Source organism: Saccopteryx bilineata, chromosome 1 (assembly GCF_036850765.1).
Source record: "Saccopteryx bilineata isolate mSacBil1 chromosome 1, mSacBil1_pri_phased_curated, whole genome shotgun sequence".
NCBI classification, from domain to species: domain Eukaryota; kingdom Metazoa; phylum Chordata; class Mammalia; order Chiroptera; family Emballonuridae; genus Saccopteryx; species Saccopteryx bilineata.
Genome location: NC_089490.1, coordinates 225,599,684 through 225,626,503, shown reverse-complemented (window position 1 = coordinate 225,626,503; position 26,820 = coordinate 225,599,684). Strand labels below are relative to the sequence as shown.

Below are 26,820 nucleotides of genomic sequence, written 5' to 3'. Positions count from 1 at the left end.
CCCACATGCGCCCAACTGGGATCCACCGGCACGCCCACCAGGGGCGATGCTCTGCCCACCAGGGGGCGATGCTCTGCCCCTCCGGGGCATTACTCTGCCGCAACCAGAGCCACTCTAGCGCCTGGGGCAGAGGCCAAGGAGCCATCCCCAGTGCCCGGGCCATCTTTGCTCCAATGGAGACTTGGCTGTGGGAGGGGAAGAGAGAGACAGAGAGGAAGGAGGGGGAGGGGGGATGGAGAAGCAAATGGGCGCTTCTCCTATGTGCCCTGGCCGGAAATTGAACCCGGGTCTCCCGCACGCCAGGTCGACGCTCTACCGCTGAGCCAACCGGCCAGGGCAATAATTTCCAACTTTTATCACTTAATCAGTAATGAGAAATCACGCCTATTTCAGGGTGACTGAATTCATGATTTGAAATGTTCCTAGAAACTGACTTCTATATCACTTGAAGATAAAGGGTGGGCAAATCATAGCAAATGAAATTATCAGATAGCAACACAAGCATTTTCTTTAGTTTCACAGAGTTAATACCACATACAAAAAGGGAATCACAGTATAAAGGAAGGAATCATTTCCCTAGGTTCACACACAAGTTGTGTTTATTTGGTTTTAAATGCTGCTGCTTCTTTTTTATTTTTTTTTTAGTTAAATGCTTCTTTGTTATAAAACATATTGCAACCATACTTTGGAAGCCACACAAAGAGAATCTAAGAACTTGAAAATACTTTTTGGTTCAGACCATAACCACCCTTTTTAAAACAAAAATTAGCCCTGGCCGGTTGGCTCAGCGGTAGAGCGTCGGCCTAGCGTGCGGAGGACCCGGGTTCGATTCCCAGCCAGGGCACACAGGAGAAGCGCCCATTTGCTTCTCCACCCCTCCGCCTCGCTTTCCTCTCTGTCTCTCTCTTCCCTTCCCGCAGCCAAGGCTCCATTGGAGCAAAGATGGCCCGGGCGCTGGGCGTGGCTCTGTGGCCTCTGCCTCAGGCGCTGGAGTGGCTCTGGTTGCAATATGGCTACGCCCAGGATGGGCAGAGCATCGCCCCCTGGTGGGCAGAGCGTTGCCCCTGGTGGGTGTGCTGGGTGGATCCTGGTCGGGCGCATGCGGGAGTCTGTCGGACTGTCTCTCCCTGTTTCCAGCTTAAGAAAAATGAAAAAAAAAAACAAAAAAAAAACAACAACAACAAAACAAAAATTATATTTACTGCTACATATCCAGTATATATCATGGAAACAGTCTAACTAATTTTTAAACTTTGAGCACTTTTCTGCACAAATAGTGATATAACACAATCTATCTACACTTTAAATCATTAAATAGACATGTAAAACTATATATTTTGTTTTAAAACAATAATTCTTGTTAATATAGTGCCAAGAGAAAATAGTTTATTAGGACCTTACCTTAAGAGATCTGACAAAGGCCCTGGCCGATTGGCTCAGCAGTAGAGCGTCAGCCTGGCGTGTGGAAGTCCTGGGTTCGATTCCTGGCCAGGCACACAGGAGAAGCACCCATCTGCTTCTCCACCCTTCTCCTTCTCCTTCCTGTCTCTCTCTTCCCCTCCTGCAGCCAAGGCTCCATTGGAGCAAAGTTGGCCCGGGCGCTGAGGACGGCTTCATGGCCTCTGCCTCAGGCACTAGAATGGCTCTGGCCTCAACAGAGCAATGCCCCATATGGGCAGAGCATTGCTCCTTTGTATGCATGCTGGGTGGATCCTGGTCAGGCTCATGTAGGAATCTGTCTGACTGCCTTCCTGCTTCTAACTTTGGAAAAATACAAAAAACTAAAGGAGGTCTGACAAAATAGCACTGTCCGAATAAACAGCTAATTATTAACACTAATCAACAGTTATTGAATACATGTACTAAGTATTTTTATATATATATATAATTTAATCTTCCCATAGGTCAAAGTGTTTCTATAATTATATCCCTATTACAGGGAAGGAACAGAAAGATTAAATAAATAGGACAAGGTCACACAGTTCATACATAGCAAAGTCAGAATTCAAAGCTCCTGACTCCAGAGTCTATATCTTTAACCACTATAATCATTTTTATAATAATTTCAAAAATATTAACTATTCTCAGATGTATACTTTGTAATCACCAAATTGCTAGCTTTGAGGAGACAGTAACACAATTTCTAGTATCTTGAAATATTTTTTACATATATAACATTTAGAAAATAGGTTGAGACAAAATACAATAAAACCCACCAATAATACTATTTATTTGTTGTACTCTTTAAATGTGATGAATTCTTTTTCTAGGTTCACACGTTAATTTATATAACATCCCTGGTTAGATATCATCATCAAATATTGGACACATCCCCTTGTATACACAGAATAATTTCTACTAGGCGTATCACAGGTATTTACAGAGCAAACATCACAGCAAAATGAAAAATAAAGTGCAAGTCTCTAAACTTTGATCGTGTTCCCCTAATGAGCAAAGTGATTGATTATGCATATATCCACACATGCATATTTGTTAGTAAATTACAGGCACACATACTATACTAATATACAGATGCATTTTAATTTTTAAGCATGTAAAAATAAACATGAAGAAAGGATGAGAGAGTCCTAGATCCGGCAAGGACAGATGAGCTCATTTCAGACAAACTCTGCTGACGGCAGGGACTAGAGAAGCTGGCAGAAAGCATCAGTCTAGAGGCCAGAAAAGCTGAGCAGAGCCTTCAGCAGACTTACAGAACTGGCAGAAACACTGGAGCTCAGGGCCTGCCAAGAAGAGTGAAGCCTGAGGCGTTCAAGTGGGACTGAAAGGACTACACCCTAGCAGAAGAGATGAGCCTGAAATAGACCAGCCCCCACAGGGGACGTAGCTCAGTAGAATCATCTTCAGCTCTGGTTGAATTAAGGAGAGCTCTGCACTAACATGGCTGCTTGCTGGCAACACAACAAATTCTCTCTGGAAGATGGAATCCAATGGTGGTTCAAATTACCTCCACAAAGTTTCATCTATAATGCCCAATATACCAGGTGGGGCAAAAGTAGTTTGAAGTTGTTCGTATGGAAAATAATACAATAACTAATAAATAATAATACCAGAATAAACTCTGTGTTTCGTGTACTTATAACTGTAAACCTACTTTTGCCCCACCCTGTTTAATAAAAAATAACCAGGCATACAAGGATCAAGATTTGACAAAACAGACAAACAAACAAAAAAACTGGGAGGAAAAGTAGTTAACAAAATAGACGCATAGGAAATCCATTTTTGGAGGACTTTAAAATTACTTTCATTGAAATGATCAAGGACTTAGATGAATAGGAGAGAAAATTTCAGAGAACTAAACTGATAACACAGTAGCAAAAGCAAATAGTTTTATTTTGCTTTTATCTAATCACTAGATTTCATTTCAAAAAATCAAATGGATATTCCAGATCTAAAAATACAATAACTGAAATTACTCCAGATATGGAAGTCAAGGGTAACATTTATTAATTTCCAAAAGATTTAAGAACAACAAAGAAATGAGTGTAATTTTTTTATTTTATTCAAAATGGTGACTAATAACTCTTTAATCAATTTAAGAAAACGTCATTTAAATGAATTGCTAAGGGTAAAAACAGAGTAACTTTGCTAAACTCTATTTTCTACTTTTTAAATCCAAACACTGATGTGCACTGGGCCTGGCTAAGCACTCGTTACCAACAAGAACAAATCTTCAACCTCAATATCTGCTTCTTGACTTACACTGATATATGAACGTTTTCTCTCTGTGATAGTTTTAGAATAAATACTAGCCTGAATACAAACTTGAATCTCTAAACTTGTAAGTTATAGCTAAATTAATGCATATGCAAGATAATTCAATACTGTTTTTTACACAGCACACCAACCTATGTCTGTGCACCATCCACAGTCTTGAGTAACTTAAGAGTAACTAAAAGGCCCAGCTGTTTACATCTTATGTGTTTATCTCAAATATCTTTGATGTTTAATAAATTAGTGCTATGCTTCAGTCATCATGATTCTTTGCAGTTACTAAGACAAAAAGAACAGAACACTGAATTGAATGATAGCAATGGATAACATGGAATTATATTCAAAACAACTGAGATAAAACATTTCACTGCATTTAACTTCTAGCAAATGAATACTGTGCTGTGCTTTGCATGGAGAGACAGCAAGACAAAGAAGTTGACTAGCAACTATAATAAAATTATATCTCCAAACCATGACTCACTAGTGGGAATTATTAAATGTACCAGCAGAGATTCTCTGAATGACTTTTAATCAGAGTGACATGATCGGGTTTTCCTATTAGAAGGATCACTTGTGTTATTGTTAGAAGAGTTTTCTTGTCCCTTTTCCAGGATGAGAGAGGATGCTGACAGGAAAGAAAAGGGCCAGTTCAGAGGGAGAAGTAAGAATAACAGGAAAGGGGAAAAAAAGAGTAAACAGGAGAGACAGTGCTAAACAAAGATGATGCAAAGACTGAGGACGTGGGATGGCATCCAAGACACAGGCCTGGGGACAGCCCTTAACCGGGGGAAGGGGCACACTTTGCATTGAGGCAAAAGGATTTGGAGAAGGACATTACAATGGAGTTAAATTGGAGGCATTTGCATTCCGCTATATATCCTTCTCAGGGAAACAGGGAGCAGAATATTTTTGCTGGAGGCAGGTGGAGGTTACAAGGAGCAGTGGCTTGGGAAGCACAGAGAAGGTTTACAACAGCCAGTGGGATATTGCAGGGCTGCTGTTGAGGGCCCACTGAAATTAGTTCTACTATAAACTCATGGTCTCCATTCTACTTGGTCATATACACTGTCTTCAAGTTAATCTCATGGTGCACCCCGCCCCCCCCCCCCCCAATAGCAGCTAAAAGGAAACTCTTTACCATAATGTTCTACATCAGTAGGAACACTGGAGTTTTCTCACCATAATGGAAAGAGATTTCTTCAATCTATCTCATTACCAACTTCCATCTGTACTCCTGCCATTCATTCTGCACAGCTCACCCTTCTTCTCACATACGCTTCACGCCCCCAACTGAATGCAGACTATAAAATCCTTGCCTCTGGTTCATTTTATTGAAGGGGAATGAATTCTTAAAATCCTGATCAATGTTGCAATTGTACTCAAATGTAAACCAGAATTTTATTTAAAAAGTGATAGCACTGCATTTTAAATCAGAAAGCTTGAGTTGTTACTATCTCATTTCTAGGATCTAAGTTCCCTGTAGGATTCATCCTAACTTGGACATTTGATGCATCTCATTATTAATTCCCAAGTTCTCTGTTATTTGTCTTATAATGCTTCAAGTCTAAAACAAATATCACTTTCTAGTTCATTGTTATGTGAGCTGTAACACTCCTTATCTACTTAGAAGTATGGATGGCTACAGGCTAACTTACACATTTTCTTCTGCCACCTGTCACTGTTCACTGCCCCTTATCTGGAAAAACAATGCTACAAGGTTGCCCTCTGAATGGGAACATGACTCTCCTGTCCCACATCCAGGAGAATACTAGTTTTAAACTATTTACACAATACAGGCATTAATTCTTTGTTTTTCACCCAGTGCTCCTTGTAATCGAAAGCACACAGTTGGCCAGCACTAAAGGGTTAGTGTGAGGACAGGAAACAGATCTCCACATGGAGACTAAACTCTGATCTCAAAGCGCTGAGCTAACCTGATGTTAATGTCATCGATTGGGATTGTCTAAGATATACTTAATAGATACAGGGGGAAAAGAGAGAGACAGATGAGACACAACCTGCCCTTAAGCGTTTATAATCAGATAGAAAATGGCTAAAAACCCTGTCCTAACCTTCTTTCCAAAAAAAAAACAACCCAACAAAACAAAAAACCTTTGCTACAGAGAAATGTGATAAATGACAGGAAGGTTCTTTGAGAATTCAAAAGAAAATGACTTTACTAGTAGGGAGTATGTGATGGTTGAATATTTAAGAATATTCAGTTCTATTACAAAAAATAGTAGAAACAGACAAGGAAGAGAGATGAAACCAAGAACAGAATCAAACCGCCTGACGTGTTAGATATAGAGAGACTCAGTAGAGTACTTGTGTGCTAACCATAACTAAGATGGAATGAAAAAGCCTAAGACAACACAATATTTATGATGCCAAACAGGAGAAACCCAATATTCATGCAGGCACTGATGTTCATGAGTATTTAAGTCAACCATCCACTGATGACACACATTCTAGACCTGCACACCCTTTCCCCAGGAAACACAGATGAAATGCATAGCTGCTCATCACACTAGCTGGTGGACAACCACACAAGTCAGGTGTGCCTTGCCCTGTATCTCTTCCCATGAAGCATGTGAGTTCTGGCTCCAGGAACCTTCAGTCTGCTGAGGTGCTTGTCCATCCCCCGCTCTGGTCCATACCATCAGCTGGGAGCACTGACACAGCAGGGAGAGGACAGGACATAGGAATACCGTGTAACCCTGTCCTTGGGTGGGGTGGTTCTTCCACGCTACTTACACTTGAAAGAGCAGAAATAAACATGAGCAAATGAAAAGGTGAGCAAACACATGGTGTGTGTAAGAACAGCAGGTGGCCGGACTTTGGAAAGGAAGTGCTGTTGGAAAGCAGTGATTGGAGAGACTGATAAGCTGAGAGAGGCGGGGCTGTACCATGAAGACAGAGGAATTCAATCCTGCCATTCTCATACCACCTGCTGTGAAAGACCAACATTTTGTCCTCCAGTAGGCCTCGAACCTCTTACTAGAAAAGAGGTAAGAGTAAAGACATATAAAACACAAACTCGATTATATTCAAACACAATTTACTCTGTTGAAATGTCATGAAGTTTCTGAACATTCTTGATTTCTGTGATGAACTCACTGCATACAGGTAACAAACTCTCTGGTGAACTGTCACTGGCTGAAAGACCCCAATTGGAACAGCCCTGTTTTAGACTGTGGAAGAGACTGGGAAACCATGAAAGGCTTTTGAATAAGGGGGTTAGGCTGTCAAACTGTGCTTTATGTAGACTAATCTGATGCTGACAGACCTGCTGGGTTAGAGATGAGAAGCTGGGTTAGAGATGGAGAAGCAGGGTTAGAGACAGGGAAGCAGGGTTAGAGAAGGAGAAGCAAGGTTAGAGAAGAAGAAGCAGGGTTAGAGATGGAGAAGCAGGATTAGAGAAGGAGAAGGGTTAGAGAAAAAGCAGGGTTAGAGAAGGAGAAGCAGGGTTAGAGATGGAGAGGCAGGGTTAGAGAAAGAGAAGCTGGGTTAGAGATGGAGAAGCAGGGTTAGGGATGGAGAAGCTGAGTTAGGGATGGAGAAGCTGGGTTAGAGACAGAGAACCAGGGTTAGAAACGAAATGAGAGAAAGACGAGATCCTGAGCAAGGATGAGTGGTAAGAATTTAAACAAGAGAGACTCTGGAAGTAGAAGGAATGTGGAAGGTAAGAGATAGTAAAGCATCCAGGATCCCCCTAAGACTTTGGTCCCATGGGTCTGGGAGACAGCAGTGTACTGAGAGAACGCAGGAGGAGGAATTATTTGATTGACAGGTGCCTTCTTCCCAGTCACAGCTTCTCTGGCCGCCTGTCCCATCACTTTCCCCCAGCCATCAGAAGTAAATGACCAAAGAGAGACCAGAGTGGGAGAAGGCAGATGAAAAACCAGCAGCAGGGCCCTGGGCAGTTGGCTCAGCGATAGAGCGTCGGCCTGGCATGCAGGGGACCCGGGTTCGATTCCCGGCCAGGGCACATAGGAGAAGCGCCCATCTGCTTGTCCACCCCCCCCCCCTCCTTCCTCTCTGTCTCTCTCTTCCCCTCCCGCAGCCAAGGCTCCATTGAAGCAAAGATGGCCCGGGCGCTGGGGATGGCTCCTTGGCCTCTGCCCCAGGCGCTCGAGTGGCTCTGGTCGCGGCAGAGCGACGCCCCTGGAGGGGCAGAGCATCTCCCCCTGGTGGGCAGAGCGTAGCCCCTGGTGGGCGTGCTGGGTGGATCCCGGTCAGGAGCATGCAGGAGTCTGTCTGACCGTCTCTCCCCATTTCCAGCTTCAGAAAAATACAAACACACACACAAAAAAACAGCAGCAGAGCTGTACTTAATTTAAGCCTTCTGATTTGCGTGAAGGTTGTTATTCTTTGTGTGAAGTCAGAACATCTCATCATTCTTAGCAATTATATCTAAATAAAGTTTTATCTCATTAAAGATAAGGAGCACTTACAAGATATTAACAATTTCATACTTGAATGATATGTACAAAAATTTATAATTACTTTTTAAATTTTGACCAAAAAATGCCTCTTCAAACTCAAATGGTATTAATTATACTGGATAGCACTAAAATGATGAGAAATCATAAAGTAAAAAAATACTTTTGCTTATGATATCCAAAGGCAGATTCCTTAGGGAAGCATCAGAATGTGAGTGGATGTTGTGATGCATTAAAATTTTTTAAATGTGATAAACAGTCAGAAAGATACCAATGTTCTCAAAATTAAATCTAGATATAATATGCTCAATCTTTAGAAAATTATAATTCAAATTAGAAGTTATATGTACTGTGCTAACACTTTACATATCTTATTTTATTTCATTCTCTTAGAAACCCTACCATTTTCTCCATCTTACAGATGAGCAAACAGAGATCCGTAACTTGCTCAAGACTAGGCAAGCAGCAGCGCTAATATCTGAATCCGGGTCCATGCAAACGTGGGGTGTTCACTGTTAATTACCATACTCTGACACTTTTTACAACTTCTTCCTAGCACCAAGGCTAGTGCTAGCTGAACAGTCACTCAAAGACTGTCTGCTGACTGAACAGTCTCCTTCAGTGTATAAGTTTGTTATGGGAAACCCTGACAACAGCTAAGTACCTGGTAGATTTTTTTTTTTAAGGTTTTTTTTTAATTAATTAATTTATTTATTTATTCATTATTAGAGAGGAGAAACAGAGGGAGAGAGAGGAGAGAGAGACAGAGAGAGAGAAGAGGGGAGGAGCTGGAAGCATCAACTCCCATATGTGCCTTGACCAGGCAAGCCCAGGGTTTTTTTTGAGCTGGCGATCTCAGCATTTCCAGGTAGATGCTTTATCCACTGCGCCACCACAGGTCAGGCTGGTAGATTTTTAAGAGTAGAAATACTATTGGATGGCACTTCCAGTCATGTTTTATACTTGAATTACAGTAGTAAAATATTTCTCATGTTATTTGTGAAATCATCAGTTTTCTAGTGATAACAAGAGTTGAACAATTGTTTTATCTGTCACCATCACCGAGACAGAACTCCCTCAGAAGAATGTATAAGCTTGTGGAGAGCGCACGCACACACACATACACACACACACACACACACACACACCCTCATGGGGAGTAAAGCACAATAAATATTTAACAGGAAAAGTAAAAAGGAAGAGGAAGACTAGACCAGGCATCTGCAAAGCCAATGAATGATAAAAGTACATTTTCTGGTAACATCAATTCGCTACAAAAATTGGGGAAGGCAGGCAGATACTATTTTTATGTTAAAACAGATTTATAGCCCTGGCCAGATAGATCAGTGGATTCAAGCATCATCCCGAAGCACAAAGGTTGCCAGTTTGATCCCTGGTCAAGGCACATACAGGAACAGATTGATGTTCCTGTCTCTTTCTCTTTCTCTCCCTTCTTTCACTAAAATCAGTTAAAAAAGAAACAAATAGATTTATAGAACAGGGTAAAAAAATAAAAAACTCCAAGAAATCTTTAGGCTCAAATAGATGACCTAACAGATGTTTAATAACAAATATTTATACACTGCTTATTCTGTGCCACGCAAATATAATACTCTTTTATCTTCACAACAATCCTATTAGGCAATTATTATTAGCACCTCCATTTTATGGATAAGAAAACTATTGATTCATAGATTAAGCAACTCATCCAAGGTCAAACAGCTGTCAGATTGGATCTCAAACCAAGGTGGCCTGGCTCCAGAGCTTACTGTCTCTGGTGGCCACAAACACAAGGTGGAATTTGAGCTAGATGACAAAGAGTTTGGACAACTGAGAAAACGGAGGAAAGGAAGTCCTAAGACTTTTTATCATGTGGCCTGAGGAGATCATTTATCATCAGAGTTTGAGGCAACAGCTAATACAGAATATACACTAAAACATTTCAAAGACTTACCGTATATTTTAAAATAAAATAAGCACTGTAGTTTCCAAGTATCTAGTGGACACTATCTACAGCTTGCTTATGCATTACTGTAGTCTTTATCACAAGTAATTTCATGCCTGTGTGTTATTTGCTAAGTAGACTTCAAATGCCTGAAGCCACAGAATGGGTTTCTTCTTTTGCAATCCTTACCACAACAAAGCCCTAGGTACACAACCTTTTACCTAAGGTAATAGATTTAGAAAAAAATGGTTACATGACTTAGAATGATGTTTAAAATTTACATTTTTTTAAAAAGAGAGAGTAGGGGAGATACAGAGACAGACCCCTCCTGCATGTGCTCCGACCAAGATCTACCTGGCAACCCCCATCTGGAGCTCTGTCCATCTGGGGTTATATTTGCAACTGAGCTATTTTTAGCACCTCAGGTAGAGACTCCACAGATTCATCCTTAGCACCCTGGTGGCGAGCTTGAATCAATTGAGCTATAGCTGTAGGAGGGTTAGAGAGAGAGAGTAGGGGGAAGAAGGAGAAGCAGATGGTCGCTTCTCCTATGTGCCCTGACCGGGAACTGAACCCAAACTTCCACATGCAGGGATGATGCTCTCTACCTCTGAGCCAACTGGCCAGGGCCTAAAATTCACTTAACTATAAAAAAACAAAAATACTATCTGGAAGGAAACAGAAATAGAGGGGAAACTCCAAAGCAAAGAGTATTTTTGTCATTGAAAGATTAAATATAAGGACAAGTCAGCAAATTCCCAAAACAGAAGCATGAATTAGTAAGATGGACCAAGAGAATGGCTATAGGGTTTTAGAAAGAGAATTGGAATAAGGAGGTAAAGTAGGAGAGGGAAGGGGCTATGAGGGGATAACATAGGTGGGGGGGGTATAGAGGTAGAAATAAATAACGAAGTCTAATAACAGTACAAAAGAATTTTTTTGTGCTGCTTAAGTTTTTTCTATTTTTAAAGAAAGATAAAGGTAATGGGAGGAGTGGGAAGCATCACCTCATGGTAGTTACTTCTCTTATGTGCCTTGACCAGGCTAGCCTGGAGTTTCAAACTCAGCATTCCAGGTTGATGCTCTATCTGCTGTGCTATCACAGGCTAGCCTATATTGCTTAAGTTTTTATTTCAAAGGAATTATGAACTTTGAAGATGTTTTAACCACATAACATTTGCACCTGAATGATTTTTTTTGTTTGTTTTAAGTGAGGGGAGGGGAGATACAGAGACAGACTCCTGCATGCACCCTGACCAGGATCCACCAAGCAACCCCTGTCTGGGGCCAATGCTTTGCCCATCTGGGCTCATGCTCACAATTGAGCTATTTTTAGTGCCTGAGGCAGAGCTCAATAGGAGGCTCCACAGAGCCATCCTCAGGACCCAGGGCTGATATGCTTGAATCAATCGAGCCATGGTTGTGGGAGAGGAAGAGGGGGGGGAGGGAGGGAGGGAAGCAGATGGTCGCTTCTTCTGTGTGACTTGACCAGGAATTGAACCTGGGACTTCCACACACCAAATAAGACTTCAAATGCTTGAAGCCACAGAATGGGTTTCTTCTTTTGCAATCCTTACCACAATAGAGCCCTAGGTACATAACCTTTTACCTAAGGTAATAGATTTAGAAAAATCAGGTCCATGTTCTACCACTGAGCCAACCAGCCAGGGCCCTGAATGATTTTCTTAGTACATGTTCTTTTCCTTACTAAAAGTCATAAAACTTAAGCCAGGAGCTAACTTACTCTCTACTCTTCTTTTAAAAAAGGAAAAATTCATTAATTCTATCATTTCAGAAGTTATAAACTTTCAAAATGAGTTTCGGTGATGTTTACTTTTAATTAAGGCTCTCGTCATCTCACACAGCCCTTTTAATCCATCCTGCATATCAGAGGCAGATTACTCCTCAGAAAACACTACCTTTGTGTTTTACACCATAAAATCTGTGACTTGATCTATATGTGGAATGAATATTTCTTTATGTTGCAAAGATCTATAATGACATCTGATTGGTCAATTTAGCTAGTGTCACCCCAATCTTATCTTTTTACTGAGCAACAGAACAATCTAATCATGTCAGATGAGTATCAATATTTCCAACATTCCACAACCATTATCCGATTACCTAAATTCCTATTCTTTTGTGACAGAGAGAGAGAGAGAGAGAGAGAGACAGACAGAGAAGGAAACAACAGGGACAGACAGACAGGAAGAGAGAGAGATGAGAAGCATCAATTCTTCCTTGAGGCACCTTAGTTGTTCATTATTTTCTCATATGTTCCTTGATTGGGGGAGGAGGGACAAGGGCCTACAGCAGAGCGAATGACCCTCTGTTCAAGCCAGTGACTTTGGGCTCAAGCCAGCGACCTTAGGCTTCAAGCCAGTGACCACAGGGTCATGTCTATGATTCCACCCTCAAGCCAGATGAACCTGAGCTCAAGCCTGCAACCTCGGGGTTTCAAACCTGGGTCTTCTGCATCCCAGTCCGACCTCTTATCCACTGCGCCACTGCCTGGTCAGGCTCTAAACTCCTTTTCGCTCTCATTTCCTTATCGTCATTTCCCTGCTGCCATTACAAAGTTCAACCACACCAGGAACTCCTGACTCCTGCTTTCCATGGAAGACAGAAGAAGGAAGTAAAAGGTTAGGTTAGGAGAACAAGCTACAGGGTATTCTGGAAATCCTTTCACATGTGAGGAGCTAGAGCAAAACGGAAACTCTAGCGAAGGCTACACAAAATACATGCTTTCATACAAAGCATTACACAAGTCCATGGAAGCTTTACTTATGAGACAGATCTCAGAATATGTTTCCTCAGCCCAGACATATGTTTCCAGAGCAGAACATTTATTAGTTTTTTGCACACATAGGTATAATCTTTAAGGCTGACAGGGAAGGCAAGCCATATATACATGTCAAAGCCCTGTTGAAGTTCAATGGTAAATTCCTAGGTTTTCCCCAGATATACATCTGAGAAAGGTCTAAAAGTCCATAGGCATCAAAACCCACAAATTAATAATTACCCAAGAGGCCACATGATACAGTAAGAACTACCTCCTGAATGAAATAACTTTTATTTTTCATTTCTTTAACTTTAGGTTAATTTGAGATAGTTCTTTCTTTGGCTGGTGACAATGTGAGCTTTGGTGGATATAGGACCCAGTAGATAATTTTAAAATTAAAGTTCAAATATAAGACTAAAAAGACAAACCCTCATTTTTCTCCTTAGTCACAAAACATTTATAATATATATATTTAAAATAAGAAAGTCACATGACATTGCTTCTAATTTTGGCTCTTTACAGAGCTTACCCAATGCTAGAGGTATAACTAATTAGCATGGCAAAGAACCTCACAAAAAATGGTAAAAAAAAAAAACCAGTTGGAGAACCTAGTGATTTGTAAACTGTTGAAGAAAATAAAGCCTCATGACAATTTGGATTAAGAAGTCACAAAATGGCCTGACCAGGCATTGGAACAGTGGATAGAGCATTGGCTTGGGATGTTAAAGATTCAAGTTCAAAACTCTGAGGTTGCTGGCTTGAGTGTGGGATCACAGACATGACCCCATGATTGCTGGCCTGAGCTCAAAGGTTGCTAGCTTGAAGCCCAAGGTCGTTGGCTTGAACAAGGGGTTGCTGGCTCAGCTGGAGCCCCCATCAAGGCACATATGAGAAAGCAATCAATGAACAACTAAGGTGCCACAACTATGAGTTGATGCTTCTCATCTCTCTCCCTTCCTGTCTGTCTGTCCCTGTCTGTTTCTCTCTCTCTCACACTCTCTCTCGTTTAAAAAAAGAAAGTCGGCCTGCCCTGTGGTGGCACAGTGGATAAAGCGTCGACCTGGAAATGCTGAGGTCACCAGTTTGAAACCCTAGGCTTGCCTGGTCAAGGCACATATGGGAGTTGATGCTTCCAGCTCCTCCACCTTTCTCTCTCTCTGTCTCTCCTCTCTCTCTCTCTCTGTCTCTCCCTCTCCTCTCTAAAATGAATAAATAAATAAAAAAAAGAAAGTCACAAATGGATATAAATAGTCTTTTATAGAAAACTAAATTTTATAATTTTCTAATTAACATAGTTTCTACATAGTTTCCTTTCACTTGAGTTGAACTTAAGGGATGAAGTCATGTCATTTACTTGGTATGAATCCTTTTAAGACCTGATCTAAATTAAAAGTTTTGATTCTCCACAAATGGAAAAAAATATCTAAGGTAACCGTTAGTGCTTCATAAGATAAAAATAACCCTGTTAGGCTTCAATAAATTAAGTACATTTTCACAAGTATAAATCTTAGTCATGTTTTATAGCTCATCTAAAAATTCTTTTTAAAAGAAGTAGTTATAAATTGGTAATACCTACAGAGAGGAAATAGTGAACAAATAAAACAATGCATGCATAAAATCAAAATATAAATGGTATGCTCTCAAATATCCAGGAACAGCATTTTTTACATTACCATCAAGTCCACATATATATATATATATTTGTATTTTTCTGAAGCTGGAAACGGGGAGAGACAGTCAGACAGACTCCCGCATGCGCCCGACCAGGATTCACCCTGCACGCCCACCAGGGGGCGACGCTCTGCCCACCAGGGGGCGATGCTCTGCCCCTCCGGGGCGTCACTCTGTTGCGACCAGAGCCACTCTAGCGCCTGGGGCAGAGGCCAAGGAGCCATCCCCAGCGCCCGGCCATCTTTGCTCCAATGGAGCCCCGCTGCGGGAGGGGAAGAAAGAGACAGAGAGGAAGGAGAGGGGGAGGGGTGGAGAAGCAGATGAGCGCTTCTCCTGTGCCCTGGCCGGGAATCAAACCCAGGACCTCTGCACGCCAGGCCGACGCTCTACCACTGAGCCAACCGGCCAGGGCCGAGTCCACATATTTTAAATAAATTACTTATATATCTGTAATATAAAAACTATTTTAAAATGCTAGTTGACCTTCACTAAATTAGAAAACCACAGCCACCTAATTTACTGGGTTTTTAAAACGGACTAACATAAGAAAAACAAATGTGATTATTCATTCTGGTGTTACTTTACCAAGAAAAACAGGCGAAGTATTCTCATAAGAGAATTTAATAGATATGAGAATTACAAAATATTGAGAATTCCTAAAATCTCCTATATATTATCAATTAAAATGTTAAATGCCCAATGTCAACAATGGTGACTAATTTTGTCACTTACTGCTTCAGAATTCTTCCTAAAAGGGAAAAATAATATGATTTTTCAGTATTTTGATAGATACATACTCACTTTCCTTTTTATATTCTCAATGATGAATAAAAAACAGGAAGTCCTACGGAATGGCAGGGAGGAGCGGAATATGGTAAAAAATTTCCATTTCCCAATATGAGGGGACAAAAGTAGGTTTATAGTTGTTCATATGGAAAATAATACAATTAGTAAGTAATAATACAAGAAAAAACTGTTTTGCGGACTCATGACTGTAAACCTACTTTTGCCCCAACCAGTATGTTAAAGAGCAGAATCTCAAAACTGTTGACAAAAGAATTTAAGAAATCTCAAGCTATTATAAGATTGAGAATTTTTAAATGTGGTATTTCTTTTTTAGGATTTTCCAAGCCCTGGCTGGATAGCTCCATTGGTTAGAGCAGGCACGGCCCACATATGGCCGGTGTAATGAGTTTATGCAGCCCGTGATTAAATTTTTAATATTCTCCGCTACTTTAAAATCTCAGCTACTCAAAAGCAGAAGCGTCTTTGATTATTGGAAATCGAGATATTTAAGAGATCGTGATACGCGGAAAAGAATTCCATGTGTGACTAATCTAGGGTTAACTTCCAATAATTGGTCAAATGGATTCGCAATACTTATTTTTTTAAAAAATTCCATTATAAAGATTTACAACTTTTGTACTCGTCTGTACTCGATATGAACTGTTTGACGTTTAGCGGTGATGTGAAACCCACATTCTTTTAGGTGGAGTTTGCCAGTGCGCACCCAAGACCAAGCAATTCGTTATTTTTGTAGTCAAGTGTGCTGAATCAAGTGGCATTGAAGCATAGACAATAGCTGCAGCTGATAAGTGAAAACGTGTCCAGGCTGTTTGTAAAATGAAATAATTGTTTTATTTGAGATATAACCCCTCCAAGCTCATTCTATTAATTAAATATTGTTTCGGAGAATATATTTGACAATGTGTCTGATAAGGGTTTAATAACCAAAATTTATAAAGAACTTGTAAAACTTAATACCAGGAAGACAAACAATCCAATCCAAATATGGGAAAAAGAAATGAATGGACACTTCTCCAAAGAGGACATACCGATGGCCAATAGGCATATGAAAAAATGCTCAACATCACTAATCATTAGAGAAATGCAAATTAAAACCACAATGAGATATCACCTCACACAAGTCAGAATGGCGCTCATCCACAAAACAACACAGAATATAAGTGCTGGCGAGGATGTGGAGAAAAGGGAACCCTCCTGCTCTGCTGGTGCGAATGCAGACTGGTGCAGCCTCTGTGGAAACCAGTATGGAATTCCTCAAGAAATTAAAAATTGAACTGCCTTTTGACCCAGCTATACCACTGTTAGGAATATACCCCTAGGACACCATAGCACTGTTTGAAAAGAAGAAATGCACCCCCATGTTTATAGTAGCATTGTTCACAATAGCAAAGATATGGAAACAGCCCAAGTGTCCGTCAGTGGATGAGTGAATTAAAAAGCTTTGGTACATATATACAATGGAATACTACTCAGCCATAAGAAATGATGACATTGGATCATTTACAACAACATGGATGGACCTTGATAACATTATACTGAGCAAAATAAGTAAATCAGAAAAAACTAAGAACTATACGATTCCATACATAGGTGGGACATAAAAACGAGACCCAGAGACATGGACAAGAGTGTGGGGGTTACGGGGGGGGGGGGAGGAGAGGGAGGGGGTTGGGGGAGGGGGGGCACAAAGAAAACCAATAGAAGGTAATGGAAGACAATTGGACTTTGGGTGATGGGAATGCAGCATAATCAAATGTCAAAATAACCTAGAGATGTTTTCTCTGAACACATGTACCCTGATTTATCAATGTCACCCCATCAAAATTAATCAAAAAAAAAAAAAAGAATTTGTCTCACGGCTAATTCAGGCAGTTAGAAGAATAGTATAAGGATGCTAATTCTGCTTCTCAGGCCACATCCTGCAAAAGGGGCCCCAAGAAAATTGGTGATTTGGCTCCTCTGATTTTGCCAATTGGATTTAAAAAAAATAGGTCAGGAACGCCCTGAAATGAAACTAACAATACAAGGGCATAAATTTAAAGGACTTTTAGATACTGGAGCTGATGTATCTGTTATTGCTAAGCTACATTGGCCTCCTTCCTGGCCCACTCATGCAGCAGCCACAGAATTACAAAGTATAGGGCAGAGTAAATCCCCTCAACAAAGTTCTAGTTTTTTACATTGGGAAGATTAAGAAGGTCATTCTGGATTTTTTAAGCCTTCTGTGCTCCCTGGATGGCCAGTTAATTTGTGGGGTAGAGGTGTTTTGAAAAATATAGGAGCGTTGCTTGTCAGTCTTAAGGGTTTAGTCAGTAAAGGGTTAGATCAGATGCTTGATCGGGGCTTTTTGCCCACCAAGGGACTAGGGAAAGAAAAGCGAGGAATTCTCACCCCCATAGAAATGGCTCCCAATACCAGAAGGTGTGGATTAGGATATCAAAATTTAGCATGGGGGCCTTGGTAGCTCCTGCTACCCCAATAATGCATTGTGCAGACCCAATTACTTGGAAATCAGATAATCCTGTATGGGTAGACCAATGGCCCCTTTCTCAGGAGAAACTTAGGGCAGCTGCTCAATTGGTACAAGAGCAGCTACAGCTTGGGCACATTGAACCATCTAATAGCCCATGGAATACACTTACATATTTTGATCTTGTTGCCTCCTGGATTATCAAGGGGCATAGGCGACCCTTACAGCTTAGAGGTTTTGAGCCTCAAAATTATTGTTGTTCCTTTTTTCAAAGGATCAACAACAATGGCTCTGGGAAACTTCCACTAAATGGCAAATCGCTTTTGCAAATCAATGGATAACTTTATACTGAAACAGTCAACTTACAATCAGCTCAAAGACTAGAATTATATGCCATTATCATGACTTTTCAGCATTTGCCATATTCCTCCTTTAATCTATATACGGACAGCAAATATTTACTTATGGTTGTTTCCACTATAAAGACTGCTGCCTTAGGGACAACTGCTGATGAACTATTTCAGCAGTTCCTCCTTCTTCAAAGACTTCTGTATCAACATAGAGCTCCATGTTTTATAGGACATATTCAAGCTCACTCCATGCTCCCTGGAGCTTTAGCACAAGGGAATGCCCTTGTTGATCAAGCTACCCAAAAGAAAATTATTTGGAGCAACCATGACAGATTGAGAAATTCAGTCTCATACTATTCATCACCAGAACGCTGCAGCCCTGTGTAAAGTTTCAACTTTCTCGGGAAGCAGCACACCAGATAGGTAGGTAAATCCTGTCCAAGGTGTCCTATACGACAATCTGTCCCTTCATTTGGAGTTAACCCTCAAGGACTCCTACCAGGACAACTTTGGCAAATGGATGTTACTCATAAACCTTCATTTGGCAAACAGCCCTGTGTCCACGTTACAGTGGATACTTATTCTGGATTTATAGTAACCTCTGCCAGAACAGGAGAGGCTGCTAAGCATGTTATAGCTCACTGTCTGTATGCATTTTTCTATTATTGGATTTCCTAAACTGGTTAAAACGGACAATGCTCCTGCGTATGTAGCAAAAGCATTTACTGTATTTTGTCAAACCTTTCGAATTATGGGTATTTCTTACAATCTTTAAAGTCAAGGTATTATTAAAGTGTACCTAGCAAATATTTTAATGTCAATTTAAAAAAATTTTAAAGTGGAGAGTCATATCCTGGAACTTCTACAGGTCTACCATATCATGCTTTTTACTTAAAAATTTTTAAATTTCTTTTGAATGCTGATGAACAGGAGACGCCAAATTTTTTTCTCCTGCAAACTTCTACTTTCTTTTATTTGATCTAGCTAATAACACTGTTTTGCTTTTTCCAAATAGCTCCAGATATACAGAAAAGGTTTATATAGGCAGATGGGGATCCTCAAACCCTTCAGCGAGATCTTCTGAGCATGGCTTTTAAGGCACCAAGAGGCAGAAAAAGCCCAATAGAGATCAGGGGAACTACCAGCTTTTAGGATATGCCCTTAAAGGATCCAACGCCCCAAAGAGGTCTCATAGGATTCCATCTGGGTCCTGCTTCAATAGTGAAAAGGAAGGTCATTGAGCTAAAGCCTGCCAGGCTTACATGCCTTTGCTGTGAGGAAAAAGGGACACTGGAAGGTAGGCTTCCCCCTCCCTCCTCTAAGGGAGGGTTCAGTCTCTTCTAGCCCTGCTCCAGCCACCTATGACCTAACCTTGCCCAGAAAGCTGGGGTTTGCCACTGAAGGCTGAAGGTGCCCAGGGCCGTCGACCCCATCTACGACACTGTGGACAAACCTAGGGTATTTCTTCCAAGAAGCAGGTAAACTGATCTCATTTGCACAGGGGCCACTTAACCATGTCTTGCCTGAATAGTCAGGTTTTTTATTCTTCCCTTGAAGGTCTCTGTTGTGGGTGTTGATAGTTCTATTTTCTGCTGCTTTGTTTTATTGTGTTTCTTTTATTCCTCCTACCTCAATGCCCCACTCATATTTCAGGCTGGGACCTACTCCTAATTTAGAGCTCTCTTTCCCCTTTGCCAACTTCTATTATGAATTTACCTTTGCACCCAGCTTAGTGTATCCCAAGGTTCTCTTTACCACACCACAGTTGCAGAGCTCCAGGGAAAAGCACCCTGGTCTCATCTCTCCCGGCAGAAAAGAACAGAAGCTCCATCTCCACACATGCTGCAGATGGCTTTTCCAGTCTACCTGAATCATTACCAGCTAGAAGCAGTGGTCATTGGGACCTGGACATGAGCTGCAAAGTATAGAATTGTGACAACAATTCCAGTGCCATGCGGACTTTTCCTGGATGTGGACTTTTCCTGGACTCCTGCTCCTTGTGACAGCTCCTAACAGACTGAACTGAGGTTGGGTTGCATTTGCAGGGATCTGGAATGGTGTAGGTGCCAACTTGGACTTGGTGAACATGTTAAGGACACTACTCTTTTATAGATTGTTGTTGTATTGGCCAAGAGTTTGCTTAAAGGCTTTAATCACTGTAAAAAAAAAAAAAAAGACTGGATAAAGAAGATGTGGCACATATACACTAGGGTATGCTCCTTAGCCATAAGAAATGATGACATTGGATCATTTACAACAAAATGGTGGGATCTTGATAACATTATATGGAGTAAACCAAGTAAATCAGAAAAAACAAGAACAGCATGATTCCATACATTGGTGAGTCATAAAAACGAGACTAAAGGACACGAACAAGAGTGTGGTGTTTGGGGGGGGGGGGGGGAGAGGGGAAGGAGAGGGGGAGGGGCACAAAGAAAACTAGATAGAAGGTGATGGAGGACAATCTGACTTTGGGTGATGGGTATGCAACATAATCGAAGGACAAGATAACCTGGACATGTTTTCTTTGAATATATGTACCCTGATTTATTGATGTCACCCCATTAAAATTAATTAAAATTTATTTATAAATAAAAAAATATTGTTTATATTGTTTCGATTGATTGCGATACAGTTTGGATATTTATACAGCATGTAATTATATTTTTATTAAAATATATTAAAATTTTTTTCACTCACATTTATTCATAAACAAATTACATAATAAAATTTTGTCTACTTAAACAAATCATTTTTGTATTTAACATTTTTTCATTTTTTTTAATTTTTTTAATTTTTTTAATTTTTCTGAAGCTGGAAACAGGGAGAGACAGTCAGACAGACTCCCGCATGCGCCCGACCGGGATCCACCCGGCATGCCCACCAGGGGCGACGCTCTGCCCACCAGGGGGCGATGCTCTGCCCATCCTGGGCGTCGCCATGTTGCGACCAGAGCCACTCTAGCACCTGAGGCAGAGGCCACAGAGCCATCCCCAGCGCCCGGGCCATCTTTGCTCCAATGGAGCCTTGGCTGCGGGAGGGGAAGAGAGAGACAGAGAGGAAAGCGCGGCGGAGGGGTGGAGAAGCAAATGGGCGCTTCTCCTGTGTGCCCTGGCCGGGAATCGAACCCGGGTCCTCCACACGCTAGGCCGACGCTCTACCGCTGAGCCAACCGGCCAGGGCACATTTTTTAATTTTAATATTTCGTCCAGCCAGTGAAAAAAGTTTTCTTTCTAATCTGGCCTGGGGGCAAAACCTGTTGGCCATGCCTGGGTTAGAGCATCAACCTGAAGCACAGAGGTTGCTGGTTTGGTCCCTGACCAGGGCACATACAGGAACAAATCCATGTTCCTGTCTCTCTTTCTCTCTCTTCCTTTCTCCCTTCCTCTCTCATTAAAATCAATAAGTAATAATTGTAAAAAAATTGTTCAGACATGATTTTTATTATTTATGGAGGTATAATTGACCAACGATGTATTTCTTTAAAGATTATAAATGAATTACTTTAAATGCAAAAAAACCCAAAAATATTCCCTGACTAAAGCAAATATAACTTCCTCCAAGGGAATAATTCCTAAACAAAGAAAAGAAAAGCTGGGCCTGACCTGTGGTGGTACAGTGGAAAAAGTGCCGACCTGGAAAACAGAGGCCGCCAGTTCAAATCCCTGGCCTTGCTTGGTCAAGGCACATAGGAGAGTTGATGCTTCCTGCCCCCCTTCCCTTCTCTCTCTGTCTCTCTCTCCCTCTCTCTAAAAATGAATAAATTTAAAAATCTTTAAAAAAAAGAAGAAAAGTCTGTATTCCTGTGAATCCTAAAGGCCTCAAACTGGAGAGAATGCTCCAAAACAGTATCAAGACACAAACATTGAGCGTACAATTTCTCAATAAAAACATCATCCTTGCCTGACCAGACAGTGGCGCAGTGGATAGAGCGTTGGACTGGGATGCAGAAAACCCAGGTTCAAGACCCTGAGGTCACCAGCTTGAGCGCGGGCTCATCTGGTTTGAGCAAAAGCTCACCAGCTTGAGCCCAAGGTCAGTGGCTCGAGCAAGGGGTTACTCAGTCTGCTGAAGGCCCGCAGTCAAGGCACATATGAGAAAGCAATCAATGAACAACTAAGGTGTTGCAACACGCCACAAAAAACTAATGATTGACGCTTCTCATCTCTCCGTTCCTGTCTGGTTGTCCCTGTCTATCCGTTTCTCTGACTCTCTCTCTGTCTCAAAAACAAAACAAAACAAAACAAAAAAAACATCATCCTTGTAGAAGCCACTTAAATCGTATTAAAACTTAAAAAACAAAGTGAAAGTTTCCATACTATCAAGTATTCTTCCTCAAATAACAAAAAAAAATTGCTTAGACTATCTGGTCAGATAACTCAGTTGGTTAGAGCATCGTCCCGAAGGCATAGAGGTTGCTGGTTCGATCTCAGTCAGGGCACATATGGGAACAGATGGATGGTCTGTCTCTCTGCCTCTCTCCTTTCCTACCTCTAAAATCAATAAAATAAAAACATTTTTTTTTTTTTCATTTTTCTGAAGCTGGAAACAGGGAGAGACAGTCAGACAGACTCCCGCATGCGCCCGACCAGGATCCACCCGGCACGCCCACCAGGGGGCGATGCTCTGCCCATCCTGGGCGTCGCCATGTTGCGACCAGAGCCACTCTAGCACCTGGGGCAGCGGCCAAGGAGCCATCCCCAGTGCCCGGGCCATCTTTGCTCCAATGGAGCCTTGGCTGCGGGAGGGGAAGAGAGAGACAGAGAGGAAAGCGCGGCGGAGGGGTGGAGAAGCAAATGGGCGCTTCTCCTGTGTGCCCTGGCCGGGAATCGAACCCGGGTCCTCCGCACGCTAGGAAAATAAAAACATTTTTAAAACACAGAATATGCTTGTACCTCTCACACAACAAGCAACATTCCATAACTATCCCCCTCCCTAATTCTGACTTTGAGTCTGTTTACTGACCAGGTGGTTTAAGACTTCTTTATACCATAAAAGGTTGGGGAGGGAGCATGCTTTCTGTGTTAAATTACACTGAATACTAACTAATTAGGCCTTCGGATAAATTTCGACACTAAATGTTGATGTAAATCAGTGCAGCTAAAGTAATATTTAGGAAAGTTTACTAAAGTACAGAGGTCAAGTTAAGAACCATGATTGATCCCTTCTGATCCCCATGGAGGTAAGTTATCTGCAGGGTTACCTTTATAACAGGGTTATCTTTCAGTTATAACAGTTCTGAAGAAGAGAAGTTCCTAGGCAAATCACCACCTCTTTCGCAAAAACAACTTAAAGCTCATACCCTTACCAATCTGTCAGTAACTTTCTATAACTTCCATATTTCCTTTTAAGTTTACCTAAACCACCATACACATGCGTTATTATTCTTTTGTTACTACTCAGGTTCCCAGAGTTTTACAACCAAAAATCATATCCTCTTCCTTTCTCTTTTTAAAAAATATATCTTTAAAGATTTTATTGATTTTACATAGAGAGGAAGGGGCAGGGGAGTTAGAAGGATCAAACATAGTTGCTTCACTTTAGTTGTTTATTGATTGCTCCCTGTATGTGCCTTAACTGGCAACCTTAGGGTTCCAGGGTTGACGTTCGATCCACTGGACCACCACAGGTCAGGCACCTCTTCCTTTTTACATTTGGCATAAAAAATCTTATTTTATATTTGATACGAAATACCATCATATAGAGAAACACATCTAAAAAAACTCTTAGCCATACCTTAATCTTTTTTATTTTCGAGAAAATTTTTATAAGCTTATTTGAGCCAGGGAAGTGTGGTCTCAAAAACTGCCAGCCATACCTAAAATTGATTGAGAAAATAAGTCTACAACAGCAGGAATTCCACCTATTTACAATGAAGTTCAATCTTCCTGTATCCTTAACTTCTCCTACTTAATAATGATACAGTAGCCAAAACTTGAATAGGGCCTTGACACATTGTTGATATGCAGATGTAAATTAATGTAACAATGACACCCCAGGAAATGACTGAGCACACTATCATTTTATAATGCTCACTAAACAAGACACTGGACACCTGTCATCCGCCTCTTTATTAAGTCAACACCAGAGGAAATGATTTTTTGGAACCTTCTTCCTGCATAGAAACTTATCAGTTTGAATATGGCAGCACTTTAGGAAAAGAAATTTTAAATTTACCTCACAGAATTTACCCCAGATTTTCAGGGTAAGAAGACAACTTAAGAACCACACAGTAATCTTAGAGATACGTGCTGCCCAATGAGGTCCCAGCTACCTGTAGCTACTGAGCACTTGATAAGTGGCTAGTCTGAATTCACATATACTGTAAGTTAAAATACACAGCAGATTTGATAGGTTTAGTAAGAAGGAATGTAAAATTATCTCATTATTATCTTTTAAAATTAATTACATATTAAAATGATATGCACTGTTGTAGGCCTAAGCCTTAATTATGACAGCAAAGAAGAACTATCATTTGGCATTTTCCAATTACAACTGCCACTCAAAAGCCAAAAGAAAAAGCAGTATTTCCCCTTCTTTATCAATCACACTGAGATAGTGATAAAAATAATTTAAGAAGAGTATACAGATAATCAGAATCATTTTGCCCTGACACCATTTAAGAGAAAGGTTACCTCAAAAAGGCAAAAATAGCACAGGATGTAAAAACCATACCTTGTAAGAAAGTAAGATGTTAATACACAAACTAAGTGTTTCTAAGGAGGTTGGTCTAAAAGCTGATTACAAGGTTCATCTTTAAAGTGAAAAGGACATTTCCAGCATGTGGGGCCACAGAAACAAAATGCACAAGATTCGTTCTCTTTACTATTCAAATACCTTCAACCACAAACAAGTCATTAACACTATGAAAATGGAAATAATTATCATAACCTAATTCTTTACCTCAAAACCAAAAGAAAAGAACTACATCAGTTTCTATAGGTCAAGTTTGCCACAAATATTATATCCCACAAATATTTTGAAATATAAAAAGCATACTTAAAAGTAAATATTCTTAAACCACAATTTTGAATGTATTTTTTTCAAATGAGAAACTCAACAATACATTCCCATAAATGAACCATGTCTTCCTTTACCATAAAACATCATTTTGCTTTGATTTAAAAATATTTAGGCCTCCAGGGCTCTTGGGGGGAAAACTCCACGTATTTATGAATCTATGAAAATATTTCTTTAGGGGGAGACAGTTCAGTAAAGAATGGTATTCAGGTGTTTAGAGGATGCAAAAGTTACTTACAGAAAATTATTAATTTTCTAATGTACAATAAAAAAATTATGAAAATTAAGATCGAGTCCTCAGGGCCTCCACAACAGTTGATTAGATACTTTTCATAGTGTCCTAACAAATTTATAGTCCACAAAAGGCCATAGCTGTCAATTACTTATCTATTTGATATTCACTAGCTGAGTATAACCTTCAGACTTCTGGTTGATAGATGACACATTCCTTAGATACCTTTTCCTTGTGCATTTAAATGCCAAGCTCAATTACACTCCCAATACAGTAAGCAGAAAGGATTGTACAGTACTTGTTTTCAAATAGGAGTAGCTTGGCTGCAGTTTTCTTTCTTCATGGAAAGGGTAAACCATAAAGCTCTGAGTATAATCAAACACTGCAATCACTTGTAAGGAATCGAGTCCTTTCACATTACCCAGTAGGTAAAAAGCCTGCCAAGATTTCCATTAGAGCATCCTATTTTTAGTGTATTTGGAGCTGGACTTTTAAATTGCATTCCACAGTACAATTTGTTTGACTAAGTTTACACAGGGAACAGAGTAAGTATTCTAAAGTCTTCATCTTTTTTAATCTCCGAAAGGAATTTTAAGCTTTTAAATCTTAATTTTTCGATTTTTAACTTTAAATCTTTTCAACAGGCTAATTAAAAATTAAGGAGATATTGACCCAGAGGAAGGAAGGGAGGGAAGACACCAGGTGGTTCTTGACAACCAAAGTGCCCGGGGTGGGGGGTGGGAAGCAGGTACGAAGGAAAACAGAAACCCTGCACGCGGGGGTGCCGCGACTGCGGGCAGCAGGATGGAGAGGTACGGTGGACGCCGAACGCTCCCCACGGACCCTGGAGAGGACTGGCCACTGGCGCTGGTCCCCTGAGGAGGTAGAAATTGGCGCGATGTGCACGAACAGACCACACAGGGGAGAGGAGAAAGAGGAAAACAGGGGAGTGGCGAGGGGCGGGGGTGGGGGAACTAGGCTACACCTCACCCAGAGGGCAGGGGCGGCGCAGCCGGAGGAAAGCAGCGCAGACGGAGGAGCGCAGGGTGCCAGGAGGCTCTGCACCCTGGCTGTAAGCCGGCCGGCTCTCTGCATCCCGCTCTCGGTCTCCTCACCTGGGAACTGGAGGCGAAAGGAGGGCTACCGCTGGGCGCCGGGGCTGTTTGCAGCCCCACTCGTTGACATGGCGGCCGACGAGCTGTCACAGAGCTTGCTCGGGTCTCCCGCCGCTCAAGTAGAGGAGACACCTCTCCCTTCTCGCCCCGCCTCCCTCTGCACACCCTTCCCGCCTGGGCGGCCCGCGACCGCGGAGCACAGAGCGCTGGCAGCTAGAGAGGAAGCGCAGAGGGCGGACAACCATAGAGTA

General features: G+C 41.2%; 1 protein-coding gene across 2 annotated transcripts in view; it reads right to left on the bottom strand.

Moving 5' to 3' along the window:
- CNST (consortin, connexin sorting protein) overlaps positions 1 to 26,795 on the bottom strand; it is a 77,973-nt gene extending 51,178 nt beyond the window's left edge. Inside the window, exon 1 of one of the 2 annotated variants that reach the window (XM_066236912.1) lies at positions 26,570 to 26,795. The gene's annotated coding sequence lies outside the window, so the exon portion shown is untranslated. Of the gene's footprint in view, positions 1 to 26,444 lie in introns of both variants that reach the window. The other variant, XM_066236919.1, reaches the window with a different exon arrangement.
- Positions 26,796 to 26,820: the final 25 nt, after the last annotated feature.